The sequence below is a fragment of the Macrobrachium nipponense genome, chromosome 12 (genome assembly GCF_015104395.2).
Source record: "Macrobrachium nipponense isolate FS-2020 chromosome 12, ASM1510439v2, whole genome shotgun sequence".
NCBI classification, from domain to species: domain Eukaryota; kingdom Metazoa; phylum Arthropoda; class Malacostraca; order Decapoda; family Palaemonidae; genus Macrobrachium; species Macrobrachium nipponense.
This window is the reverse complement of record NC_087205.1, coordinates 69375452-69389928: the sequence shown is the minus strand read 5'-3', so window position 1 is coordinate 69389928 and position 14477 is coordinate 69375452. Positions and strand designations below refer to the sequence as shown.

General features: G+C 36.4%; 1 protein-coding gene and 1 long non-coding RNA gene across 2 annotated transcripts in view; one reads left to right on the top strand and one right to left on the bottom strand.

Moving 5' to 3' along the window:
- The window catches only part of LOC135225019 (uncharacterized), a 110297-nt gene extending 98366 nt beyond the window's left edge, over positions 1–11931 (top strand). Inside the window, exon 4 of the long non-coding RNA XR_010316875.1 lies at positions 11917–11931. This is a non-coding gene — a long non-coding RNA (uncharacterized LOC135225019). The remainder of the gene's footprint in view (positions 1–11916) is intronic.
- The window catches only part of LOC135224587 (iron-sulfur cluster assembly enzyme ISCU-like), a 244126-nt gene that overhangs the window by 108629 nt on the left and 121020 nt on the right, over positions 1–14477 (bottom strand). The gene's annotated exons all lie outside the window — the stretch shown is intronic.

Sequence of the window (14477 nt, the reverse complement as noted above, 5' to 3'; positions counted from 1 at the left end):
ATTTATCATATATAAATAATGTGATATATGATAGCGCAAAAAACAAATAAATTTCATATATAATTGTATTCAAATCGCGCTGTGCGCAAAACGGTTAAAGGTAACAAGTTACTTTTTTTTCGTTGTAATGTACACTAAATTGCAATCATTTGGTATGTAACCCATTGTAAAACGATAAAAGCAAAACAGAGAGAAAATATTAATCACAAATAATGCATTGAATTCGTAAAAGAACGCGCGGACGTAAAAACCAAATATTTTTTTCAAAAATTCTCCATAAATCTAAAATATTGTCCAGAGAGCTTCAAATTTCTTTCAAAATGAAGACCAAAATGATTGAATATTACTATACTTGTAAGAGTATTAGCTTGCAATTGCAGTTTTTCGACCATATCTGACGAGTTAAAGTTGACCGAATGTCGATTTTTTTATATATATTTTTTATATGCAATATTTTCGGAAATAATAAGAAAAGCTACAATTTTCAAATATTTTTCGTTTTATTCTACATAAAATGCACACATTTTCATATATAAAAACTCTATGAAATGCCTAATATGAAACGGAGCAAATATTCCGAGTATGGCACGTACGCATTTCGGAGATTTGTGGCGGAGATTCCGCGCGCGGAGGGAAGGAAAGATTTTTTTTTTTTTAATTCCCCATAAATCTCTAAAAATTTTGCTAGAGACTTCGAATTTGTTTCAAGATGAGGAAAAAAAAATGACTGAATTATTACTACTGTAAGAGTTTTAGCTTACAATTGCGTTTTTTCGACCATTTCGGTAGAGTCAAAGTGACCGAACGTGGTTTTTTTTCTATTTATCGTGATTTATATGCAAATATTTCAAAATGAGAAAAGCTACAACCTTCAATTATTTTTTGTTGTATTCTACATGAAGTTGCGCACATTTTCATATATAAAACTTTATGTAACGGCTAATTTATAAAACGGTGCAAACATTACCACAATCGCACGTATGATTTTTTCAGGGGGGGGGGGAAGAGTTACCGCCGCAGACGTAAAGAAGAAAAAGTTATTTTTTTCATAAATTCACCATAAATCGAAATATTGTGCTAGAGACTTCCAATTTGTTGCAAACTGAAGGTAAATACTTGAATATTACTAGTATATAAGCGTTTTAGCTTACAATTGCGTTTACGACCATTTCGGTAGAGTCAAAGTTGACCGAAGGTTGAAATTTTGGCAATTATCGTTATTTATATGAAAATATCTCAAAACTGATGAAAGCTACAACCATGGGTTGTTTATAGTTGTATTGTGCATGAAATTGTGCACATTTCCATATATAAAACTTTATATAACAGCTAATTTTAAAATGGTGCAAACATTACCACAATCGCATGTATGATTTTTTTCGGAAGAGTTACAGTGCGGACGTAAGGAAAAAGTTTTTTCATAAATTCACCATAAATCGAAATATTGTGCTAGAGACTTCCAATTAGTTGCAAAATTAAGGTAAATGATTGAATATTACTAAAATACAAGAGTTTTAGCTTACAATTTTGTTTTTCGACCCTTTCGGTAGAGTCAAAGTTGACCAAAGGTTGAAATTTTGGCAATTATTGTTATTTATATGAAAATATCTCAAAACTGATAAAAGCTACAATCATGAGTATTTTATTGTTGTATTCTACATAAAAATGCGCACATTTTCATATATAATACTTCATGTAACGGCTAATTTACAATGGTACAAAAATTATGTCAAAGTGACGAAATAATTTCCGAGATGTGTCACAGATACTTTTTAGTGCAGCAAGAAAGAAATTCGCGCTTGCGCGCCTGCGTAACGATTGTAAACAAAACAACACCTTGATCCGTGAACTCCCAGCATCCCCCAAGGCGCGTGATTCAAAAGTTTTCGGCTGGTAGGCCTAAAAGTATTTTTCCGCGAATTTTAAAAAAAACTTTTGTAAGCCGACGTAAAATACGTCCAGTCGGCACACGGGAGACAAAAAATGTCGACGTAAAATACGTCCAGTCGGCGTAAGAGGGTTAAAGAAAAGACTCCATCCATGGACGGAAGTCTGGAGTCTCTCCAAATCAGTACCTCTACAATTTCCCCCGCCGTCTCTGATAGTCCACACGGACGCCTCTCTGAGCGGTTGGGGGGGGCTACTCCCAGTATAAGAAGGTTCAAGGAACGTGGTCGAAAACATTCCGCCAGTTCCACGTCAACGTCCTAGAGGCAATGGCCATTTTTCTGACCTTGAAACCACTAGGTCCAATCAAGAACATTCATGTAAGACTAGTCTCGGACAACGCCATGATAGTTCATTGCATAAACAGAGGGGGCTCCAAGTCGAGCAAAATAAATCATGTAATGATTGCGATATTTTCATTGCCAACAGAAAAATCATTGGCACCTGTCAGCTATGCACCTGGCAGGAGTGTGGAATGTCATTGCAGACTCACTATCCAGAACAACTCCGCTGGAGTCGGAGTGGTCCTTGGACACAAAGTCATTCCAAATCAACAAATCCCGGGCCTTCAGGTAGACCTGTTCGCCACGGATTCCAATCACAAACTTCCGTGTTATGTGGCTCTCAATCTGGATCCTCTAGCTCACGCCACAGATGCGATGTTCATAGACTGGAACAATTTGCAGAAGATTTACATATTTCCGCCAATAAACCTCTTGATGAAAGTTCTGCACAAACTCAGATCTTTCAGAGGACAGGTAGCATTGGTAGCACCCAACTGGCCGAAGAGCAATTGGTTTCCTCTTCTACTAGAGTTGAATCTCCGTCCCAGACGGATTTCCAACCCAAAACTGACTCAAATAGTACAAACTCAGACTGTGTCAGCTTCCTCAAGAATTCTGAATGCCCTAATTTATGGACTTCATGAAGTTTGCGGCACAGAAGGATGCTAGTATTGACCCACGAAACATCCTGTTTGTGGAGTCAGACAAAAGAGAATCAACACTCAGGCAGTATGATTCAGCAGTAAGGAAGTTAGCCATCTTTCTAAAAGAATCAGATGTCCAGAAGATGCCTACGAATCTGGTGATTTCATTTTTAAGAACTCTGTTCGAAAAAGGCCTAGCTGCTAGTACCATTACTACGACTTAATTTGCCTTGAGGAAGATATTTCAGTTTGGCTTTAATATTGATTTGACAGATTCGTACTTCTCGTCTATCCCCCGAGCATGTGCTCGTCTAAGACGGTGGACCGTCCTCACACGGTCTTCTGGTTTTTAAACGATGTACTCAGGTTGGCTTCAGATACTGATAATGAATCATGCTCATATATAACCCTTCTCAGGAAAACATTATTTTTAATGAGTCTGGCCTCAGGTGCCAGAGTATCTGAACTGTCGGCTCTCTCTAGAGAACCAAATCATATTGAATTCCTCCCTTCAGGAGAAGTTCTGCTCTCCCCAGATTGGAAATTCCTAGCAAAAAATGAAGACCCACAAAACAGGTGGTCTCCATGGAAGATTGTACCTCTCCCACAGGACCCATCATTATGTCCTATCGTTACATTAAAATCTTATCCGGGCAGAACTTCTGAAAGGTCTTCAGGTCCTCTTTTTATTAGAGAAAAAGGTGGAACCATTCCTTGAAGGGAATCAGACTACAAATTCTTTGTTTTATTAAACAAGCCAATCCGGATTCAGTCCCTCATGTCCATGATATCCGGGCATTGGCAACCTCAGTTGATTATTTTCATAACATGAACTTCGAGGATCTTAAAAAATATACGGGTTGGAAATCCCCGACAGTATTTAAACGCCACTATCTGAAGAATTTAGAGGCCCTTAAATATTCGGCAGTGGCTGCAGGGAGCATTGTCTCCCCTGTTATGGCCTGGTTTTGTAACCCTATATTTGTATTCTATTATTTTGCTTTTATTTTTTCCTTTTGATACTCACTCTCACCTACCTGCCTCGCTTGTAATCCCTGCCTTTCTGCCTTATGTCCCAGTCTGGATTGCTCATCAACCCACTCCTGGACATGTACATAGTTCAAATTATTTGTTTTTTATGTTCATTACCTGTTGTTTTGCCTAGGATAGTATGGATTTCGTCATATTTGGTACTTTTTTACCAATTGTAACTTGCTATTCTTACATGGTTATTAAAACATAATTTTAAGAAAATTTTTATTTTCCTTATGTATCTATAAAATTTTTGTGGTTTACCAAGCTTGTATGGCCAATTCTCTGATACTATTTCACCGGCCGACACAGGTTGAACCCAGAAAAGGGATTTTGACGAAGGAAAAATCAATTTCTGGGGGAAGACCTGTGTCGCCCGGTGAACCCATCCCTCTCTTCTCCTGGTCCCCCGCCCTTTAGCTGGCCCAAGCTTGGGTGCGTAATTCAGGAATGGAGGTTTCGGGCAGAAGTAGTGGTAGTAGTGAGCGGAAAGTAGACGTTGTAACGGTACCTATCTAGAGAGGGATTTTGAGAGGAGACTTCTAATTGGCAAAGTATCTGTGGTAGTGGCTTCCACTCGCCCTTGTGCTATACCGACACCCTGTATGGGTGAGCGAGCTGGAGGTAGTAACTCCAGCATTCCATATAGCTTTTTTCTCTGGTATATTTAGCATCTATTTATACCTAGAAATGTGTGCTACAGGAACATTTCACCGGGCGACACAGGTCTTCCCCCAGAAATAGATTTTTCCTTCGTCAAAATCCCTTTTGTCTACCTTGTATGCTAACAGGTTTGATACTCATACAGCTGAGATATGTGTAATAAGGAAAATTAGCTTTTTTATATATATAAATAAAGAACTTTTAGTTCTAATTTCTTCAAGAAAGTGAACTGCATTATTTTCATTAAATATATACTCTTACATTTCTACATATAAAACACAGTAAGCGATATTAATAATGAAAGTCAAGATTATCTGAAAAATTTAAAAGGGATGAAACCATTTAAAAATGTGTAAGGTTATTTTGATATAAGTAACTTACAAAGTAATTACATAGCTATAGTTTCTAATTTACCGGCAATTTGAAATTCGTGGGAGTGCTCTATTGTTTTTTGGTTTAGGTAAGTGCCTCACCCACATCTGGGGAAGAATAGGTACAACGTAGCTGATGAGCTCAGTTTATATCTGCTGTTCATTGACTGTGGTTTGTTAGGCAGCTTTGTTTACTGTTAGGCAGGGTAGTTCACTAGATGGTTTTACCAAAAGGATTTGGGGAAGTACATACAGTGGGGCCTCCCTTAGTCGCGGATCAGTAATCACTAGATCAGTTAACCAAGGGTTTTTCCTTGGACCACTTCTCAGTCTATATCGCTGTTTGAATCGCAGCTTCACGGCTTGTCTGTGGTGGGCTAAGCCTTGGCCCCAGTCCAATAACTGCCAACATGCATGAACAGATTCACATTATGATATTAACTGACAATAAAGGTAATAAAACCATTCCCACCTTATATATTATTTGCATATCTTTGTAATAAATAGCATATTCAAAGAATAATTCCACATCATTGACATCAACTTGTACTTGAGTGGCCGGCAATGGAATGTAAACATTGAGCTACATTGCATTGACAGCGACCTTTATCATTCATTAACCTTTTAGAAATGTTAATAGTAGTAGTGTAATCATGGTAGTAATAACATTTAGGAAAACATTAATTTTCAATCTGAACTTCATTATTGTTTTCGTAGAATGTAATTTAACTTCTCCGAACAATGCAGTCATACAAACGAAAATTGTCATAGGTTATCGTATTGTTGTTTGCAATCGGCGACAAAGCGTCCACATAATAAAACCATTTATCTTATATATAATTGGCATATCTACATAATAAAAGGCCTGTCTTATATATCAATGGCATATTGTCATAATAAAAAGCCTCTTCAAGGGATAATTTCTTGGGGAAAGCATTTTTCAAAAGACAGAAATACACTTCACAAGCTTACGGTATGCATTGATTATTTTATTTTGATGTGATTACATTAGTATTACAGTACAGTACTGTAATCAGTACAGTAACTTAATTTTTTTATCATAAATGTATACTATTCATTCACAAAAATACACTGTGATGTCACCAACCTACAGTTTCGTTTGTACTTACTACTATTTTTATACAACGTGATGGTGGTTACACCATTCTACAAACTACCCACATATTTTACATACTTATTTACTAAAATCTATCATAAAACACTTTGCTTACTTTTTTTCTAGATCCCAAATAGTGCTATATCCTGGAAAATTAGCGAAATTATTTACTAATTTTCAGATACTAATATGAATGTAAATAGCAAAATATCGATAAAATGCTAAATTAAAATTTCTCTCTCTCTCTCTCTCTCTCTCTCTCTCTCTCTCTCTCTCTCTCTCTCTCTCTCTCTCTCTCTCTCTCTCTCTCTCTCTCTCGCTCTCTCTCTCCTCTCTCTCTCTCTTAAATACTGATCTATTATTATTGTAGTAAAAGAACAGATGGTCTGCGACATTTATATGATTACCACACATATTATAACAGTGTACAAGAGAATATCTTACCACTATCGATGTTTCATTTTTTTATCACCTTAACATATTTAAAGTATGAATTTTATGTAAGCCAAATGTTATTATTTTCGATCTAGCTGGTCAACAGTACAATATGGGGCTGAGAATATGCTCAGGGGCTTTTAGAACTTTGCTTGTTGAAACCATATATGATGTTGATACTAACCAACTTCCCCTTGATCTGAGAAGGCAAGAACTAGGATTAAGGTACATGGCTAGAATTAAAAGTACGTACTCCCAAAAATCCCTCCTTCTAGGTGCTGAGGGAAGCAGACTCACAGGTCTTTTCTGGTATAAGAGCCTCTAGACCATTCCAAGTTAGACTAAATGAAGATGTTAGGGGTAATCATCTTAAATCCCAGAAAGTCATGGAAGTAAAACACCCTGTGTGTCCTCCATGGCATATTCCAGAAGCATCCGTGTGCAAAAAAGCATATAACAAAAAAAGACTGTCTTGAGGAAGAGATTAGGGGAAAATTCTTGGAGCACGAAACTGTCCATACTAATGTGACAAAGATATATACGGATGGATCAAAGTCAAGTAGTGGTGGTGGCTGTGCAGTTATCCTTGGTGATACAGCATATACAGCTAAACTACCTGACTTTTGCATCCATATTCACAGCAGAATTAACAGCCATAGCCTCTGCCCTCGATATAGTTGTTCAAAGTAGCGACACTAATTTTGTCATTTACTCGGATTCCAAAAGCACCTTAGAAGCTATTAAAAAATTCAATAGCTTCCATCCGTTAGTTCAAAATGTTCAGGAATCGCTCCTCCATTTTTATTATTTGCGTAAATCTGTCTCTTTCTGTTGGATCCCTTCACATTGTGGAAACGAGATGGCAGATAGAGAAGCGAAAGCTGCTAGTATCTCATCAGAAACAGCCTTTAGTAAAGTGCCTCATACAGATCTAAAAGGTCCTTTTAGGTCTTATATTTTAAGCAAATGGCAAGAAAGATAGACTTCTCCTCATCTTGCCAATAATAGAAAATACAGAAATAATATTGCCTTGGCCTTCGTCTTTCCAGTCTGATAGGCGAACAGAAATAGTTTTAAGCAGACTGAGGATTGGGCACACTTATTTGACCCATCAGTTTATTTTAGAAGGGGGCAGCGTCCCAGAGTGTGCTTGCGGTGGTTGTAGCTTTTATCAATTTTGAAATATTTTCATATAAAAAATGATAAGTGACAAATTTTCAACCTTCGGTCAACTTTGACTCTACCGAAATGGTCGAAAAACGCAATTGTAAGCTAAAACGCATATATTCTAGTAATATTCAAGCATTTACCTTCATTTTGCAACAAATTGGAAGTCTCTAGCACAATATTTCGATTTATGGTGAATTTATGAAAAAAATAAAATTTTGCGTCCACGCGGTAACTCTTCCGAAAAAATCATACGTGCGTTTGTGGTAATGTTTGCACCATTTTAAATTAGCCGTTACATAAAGTTTTATATATGAAAATGTGTGCAATTTCATGTAGAATACAACCAAAAATAATTGAAGGTTGTAGCTTTTCTCACTTTTGAAATATTTGCATATAAATCACGATAAATAGAAAAAAACCATGTTCAGTCAACTTTGACTCTACCGAAATGGTCAAAAAACGCAATTGTAAGCTAAAACTCTTACAGTCTAGTAATAATCAGTCATTTATCTTCATCTTGAAACAAATTCGAAGTCTCTAGCAAAATATTTAGATTTATGGTGAATTTAAAAAAAATCTTTCCTTCCCTCCGCGCGCGGATTCTCCGCCACAAATCTCCGAAATGTGCACGTCCCATTCTCGGAATATTTGCTCCATTTCATATTAGGCATTCATAGAGTTTTATATATGAAAATGTGCGCAATTTCATGTAGAATAAAACTAAAAATATTTGAAGGTTGTAGCTTTTCTTATTTCTAAAATAATTGCATATAAAAAATATATATATATAAAAATTTGACATTCGGTCAACTTTAACTCGTCAGATATGGTCGAAAACTGCAATTGTAAGCTAATACTCTTACAGTATAGTAATATTCAATCATTGTCTTCATTTTGAAAAGAAATTGGAAGTCTCTATGACAATATTTAAATTTATGGTGAATTTTTGAAAAAAATATTTGTTTACGTTCCCGCGCGTTACGAATTCATGCATTATTTTGTGATAATATTTTCTCTGTGTTGCTTTTATCGTTTTACAATGTGTTACATACCAAAGTGATGGCAATTTAGTGTACATTACAACGAAAAAAAAGTAACTTGTTATCTTTAACCGTTTTGCGCACAGCGCGATTTGAATACAATTATATATGAAATTTAGTTTTTGCGCTATCATATATCGCATTATTTATATATGATGATGATAACTTTTTTCATTTCTGATGGTTGCATACTAAACTTCAGGCAATGATAAAAAAAGGAGCCAAAAATGAACTCTTAATCTTAAAAACTAAGCGCGCTGTGATTTTTTGAAAAAATATTTTTTCCGCTTCCGCGCTCACTCTGAAACCCCTCCGGCACACGGGAGACAATTTTTTATTTACCGCTCCAGCGTAAGAGGGTTAACCAGAGAGAGATATCTTAGGGGTAAATCCCTTTGTGATATGTCAGGAGATGAAGCAGATATTTCTGCTCTCATCTCCTTTTTAAAGTCTATAAACATTTTTAATAACATTTAATTATTTTTTATCTATCACATCATAGATATATATATTTATTTATTAAGCATTTTCTTCATTCATTTTTTCATTAATTCATTCATTTCTCATATGGTAATTTATATATGAACCATTTTCTTCATACACTTATTAACTCATGCATAATGTAATTTATTTACTCTCCATTACGGCGCTGAATGGCTTCTTTGGCCCCAGTGCCTGGGCTTTCACCCTAAAACTTATACATCCATCCATCCAACAGTTATTCTCGTCCTAAGCTGCTGCTGCTGCTCTCTCTCTCTCTCTCTCTCTCTCTCTCTCTCTCTCTCTCTCTCTCTCTCTCTCTCTCTCTCTCTCTCTCTCTCTCTCTCTCTCTCACAGTTAAAAATAATAATTGCATTAATAAATTTTTCTTTTGGCAACTGAATTGTTTTCCAAAATATTTCTTTCGGTAATAAATGCCCATAAGCGGATTCTCAACATAAAAAAAAGACGAGTAGATTTTTATTACTGTATTTTGCTGTTTGTACATTAATATTACAGTTGGTGCTGTAAACTTTACAGTAAATCATGATTTTTTTACCATAAATGTGTTCATTCATGAAATAGATATACAGTGGTCCCCCCGTATTCGCGGGGGATGTGTACCAGACCCCCCCGCAAATAGTTAGAATCCACGAATGTTTGGAACCCCCCTCTAAAAATGCTCATAAACTATCTTGAACATGCAAACACCAAAGTATCCCTTAAAGACCATCCTTCATCAAATATACATAAAATATCCTATTATGGTTCATATTAATCTTTGAAATATTATTAATACTATTTTAAAGTAAATCTTACATTTTATGTTTATACATAAATAAATACTATGTACGTACTGAATGACTTAGTTACGTATGTGAAAATAATTCAGTCCCCCCATAAGTATTCAGTCATGCATGTTTTCTTTCATACTGTTACTATTTGAGACATCCATTTTCTTTTTACAAGGGAACAATGGAATGTGAAATCACAAATACCAAATGTCTACTTAAAGTATTATCCTACATCAAATATACCATTGAATTGGTATTATTAATATCATTTTAAAGTAATCTAAAACATTTTTCCATTAGAAATATATAAACAGCCAATAGCAGAGAGAGAGAGAGAGAGAGAATGTTATTGTTACTGTTTAATCTCATTAAACGTAATATTATTTGTAAACTAGTACTGTATATTATTATTTTACCATAAAATATAGTAATGTCCTTAAAGATATTATACATACACTTCCAGCCCAAACAGAGGGCGGGAGTTACCACTAGCGCATGCTAGTATCTCGTGTGAGAGAGAGCGAGAGAGAGAGAGATCGACGAGAAGACGAGGAGACGAGAAGGGGGGGGGGTTTTTTTTTCTTGGGGGAGGAGAGAGACGGGAGAGGGTTGTCCTTATTTAAAAGAGTGAAGTGGATAGATTATTGTACTTCTTTAAAATACTATCACATTTCTCTCATCTCAATAAAAGAGAGAGAGAGAGAGAGAGTTTACATTATCCTGAGATATGGCAACACAGTTGTTGGACCCCAGCCAACTCGGCTTGCTACTGGAGTTCCAAGAGAAAGATGCCGGGTAATGTGCATTTTCTTTCATTCTTACGTAATTCTTTTTATTTATAAACTAAAATCTTGCTAATTCACTTTAGTATTTTCTTTAATGAATTTATATTATTGCTGTTTACTTTAATATTGATATTTGAAAATTAGTAAATCATCATCCAAAAAACATACATCGCTTTAAGAGAGAGAAGAGAGAGAGAGAGAGAGAGAGAGAGAGAGAGAGAGAGAGAGAGATAGAGAGAGAGAGAGAGAGAGATTATCGTAGTATTTGTCAAAAATACCTTTCACATATGGATTTTTGTTAAATTACAGTTATTATTATTATTATTTATTATTATTATTATTAGTTATTATTATATTAGTTGATTATTATTGATTATTTATTTGATAAAAGAGAGAGAGAAAAGAGAAGAGAGAAGAATGAGGTGGAAGGGGGGGGGGGGAAGAGACGCTGAAACGAGACGATGAGGCGAGAGAGAGAGAGAGAGGGGGGTTGAGAGAAAATTTCATGTCCACTTGATGGCTGCAACAAATCAGCTCCTTCCCCCTCCGGTCACTTAACTTGATATGTAGATCTGAGTTTTAGTACCTGGAGTAGAGAAGAATCTGTCTGGGATTTCCTTCATTCTTCCATAATTTTTTAAATTTATAAGCTAAAATCTTACTAATTCACTATGGTATTTTCTTTAATGAATTGATATTATTGCTGTATAAATTAATATTAATATGTGAAAATAGTAAATCATTTATTTATCATACAAAAAAACATACATCTTTGTAGTAGAGAGAGAGAGAGAATTATTATTTTTATTATGTGATATTTAAACTTATTAAACTTACTAATACAGTAATAATCAAAATTAATATTAATATTTGAAAATTAGTAAATCATTTTTGTATCATAATGTATTTAGTCATGAAAATAAACATCAAAATACACTAATTAGTGATTATTTTTGTCGGAAAATTCCGCGAATGGGTGAGTCCGTCCGCGAATAATTTCTAGATAGGTTCCAAAGAAAAATCCGCGAATGTGTGAGTCCGCGAATCCGGAGAACGCGAATACGGGGGGAACACTGTAAGTACTTTTAGTTTTGTGCAGCAACCAAATCATGAAAATGAAGAGGAATTGTTAAGTAATATACTTTTGTTTGCAGATCTGATGAAGGGGAAATTGAGGATAGGAAAGAATTTATAAAAGAATTTATGACATATAGAGACATAGAAACTTGAACACACACAAACAAAGGAGGCATAAAATAAGCAAGGGAGCCATTTCAAGGACATTTCCTTTATATTACTACTAATAGGAGCAGCCACTGATTGCTTTAAACTTAAATTGCAGTAAGTACATGTGTATATTCAAGCTACATAGGATAGTACCCATATCATAGTTTAGGGTATATTAGGTGTGTTTATATTAGTACGTGTTAAAATAGGCAGTTAGCCTATAAGATTTTTTATAGGTGGCACATCTTTGGTGTTTTAACTATTGAAGTAAGCAGTTGGGGTGGGTGTAGCCTAGGGTTTTTTGATGGTTGTGATAACGTGTATTTGCTTATTGCGGGTAGTTGTGGCCCCCAACCCTTGGGATTATCGAGGCCCCACTGTGTTCTGTTATTTGGTAGCATCTGCGCTATATTTGTTCTTTAGCCTTCTGGAGGCGTTGCTCATCCAGGAGCAAAAGCCCTCCATGAGTACGACGCAGGAGGCCTTTTTGCTCCCGACCTGCATGCGAAGGAACACACCAGTAATGGCAAACTTCACCATATCGTCGCCCGAAAACGCCCCAATTCAAGAGGAAATTAACACTGGAGATGACATTAATACCATGAATAATACCAGCAGTGACGTCATGCGGCCTTTGACCAATCAAAATGAAGCCCGGCGTGATGCTATGCAGCTGAGAAGATCGGCGCACGTATTGAGCATGTGCTCGGGAACTGGCTTCAGCCTGCAGCCAGGCAGCCAATAAGAAAGCAGCTCCCCATTCACTAGCCAATGAAAAGGCATCGGCATGAAGCCCCCCGCTGCACCACCACAATAAAAGCAGACGGACTCACCCTTTCACTTCAGTCCTTCACCCACTTCCGCCCAAGAGGATGTCTGGTTAATTCAGACGAAACGTCGCGGCCCCACGAAAAGAATAGAAAAGGGATAGGATTTAACATCAATTCTACCTGCAATAAACTCTATGGGGTATACCCGAAAATTTGACTACCCCCACTGGAATTTTTTACCAATAAAAATCCAGTCGGTTTTTTACTGTTACTTAAATGAGGTATGTAAACCTTCGGTGCGTTGCTCACCAGTTTAAGCAACAATGAGAAAACAATAATTAGAAAAATAGAGAAGAACCTTTATAAAATTAATGCAGTTGAGGCAGCAATCATTTTTAATAAAACTTGTTTTAAAGAGGGTTTACTTCCAGCATATTATTATTAGTATTAATATTGTTATTATTATTATTATTATTATTATTATTATTATTATTATTATTGTTGTTGTTGTTGTTATTGGAGAAACAAATCCACAGTTATGTAAATGTACATATTGCAATACACTCCCTGAACACCTGAATTAGCCCCTGGTCACTGGCCAGCCCAAACTATATCCCCACATATTTACCCACTAAGTGGGTAATTTTAACTGTCAGCTTTACCAACGCTCCAGGTAAAATCTAGTCAAATGAGTTACCTGTGTTACCATTGGCAATGCTGCCGCAAATACTGGCCACCAGAGGCCTGTCTCCTCAATTGTTTCTTGTTCGCCATGCTGTGCGGATCAGTCCCACATCAGGCAAACTTTTGGTCATTTAGCCCGACCCCACTCAAAGATTTTCGTATTTTGGATACAGATTACGACCTTGGACTGTGATTAACGTTTTTCTCCCGTTTTACTTTGGATAGCTACTTTGTACCCGCTATGGATAAGTTAGAAAATAAATGTCGTCGCCGTCTGCAAACGCCTCTGCTTCTGCTTCATCTACAGTGTGACGATGGAACCTTCTACTGCTGAATATGTTGGTGCTCATCGGCTCTGCACGCCCTTCAAGCGTAGGATGAGTACCCTCACACATGATCGACGTTCTTTTCGTTATTTCGTGTAGGAAGGTTCAGTGCAATACCAGTCAGAGATGTTTGTCTTGGTCAGGAGACAAGGAAACATTAGTTAGTTATTCAAGAAATTAGTGGACAGGTTATCATCTAGTATGTGTTAAGCATATTTCTAGCCTGACGAATAAGGTCAGATTCAGACGAGTAGGGATAATAGGCTACATAATGTTTAGGAAGAGAAGTGCAGGCTTCTTCGGGTCGGTTTTCTATTATAAGTAGTAGTTTTATACATTCAACTTCCCTGTCAGATATATACTTAGCTATAGACCCCGTCGTCTCCAACAGAAATTCAAATTTTGCGGCACACACTACAGGTAGGTCAGGTGATCTACCGCCCTGCCGCTGGGTGGCAGGAATAGGAACCATTCCCGTTTTTTATCAGATTTTCTCTGTCGCCGGTTCTAGCAACATCGTTGTTAGTTCCTCTGACTGAATTTCGTTATTTTCATCGCAATTTATCTTCCCGTTGGCTTTTTTGGTGACGTATTTGGATCGTTGTATTGGCATACGCTATTGTGGACTGTATTTTGGATTTGGATTGGATTTTGCTTTAATATGTCTGACTCTGGAACTGTTTTGAGAGTGTGTGTGAATGAGGGCTG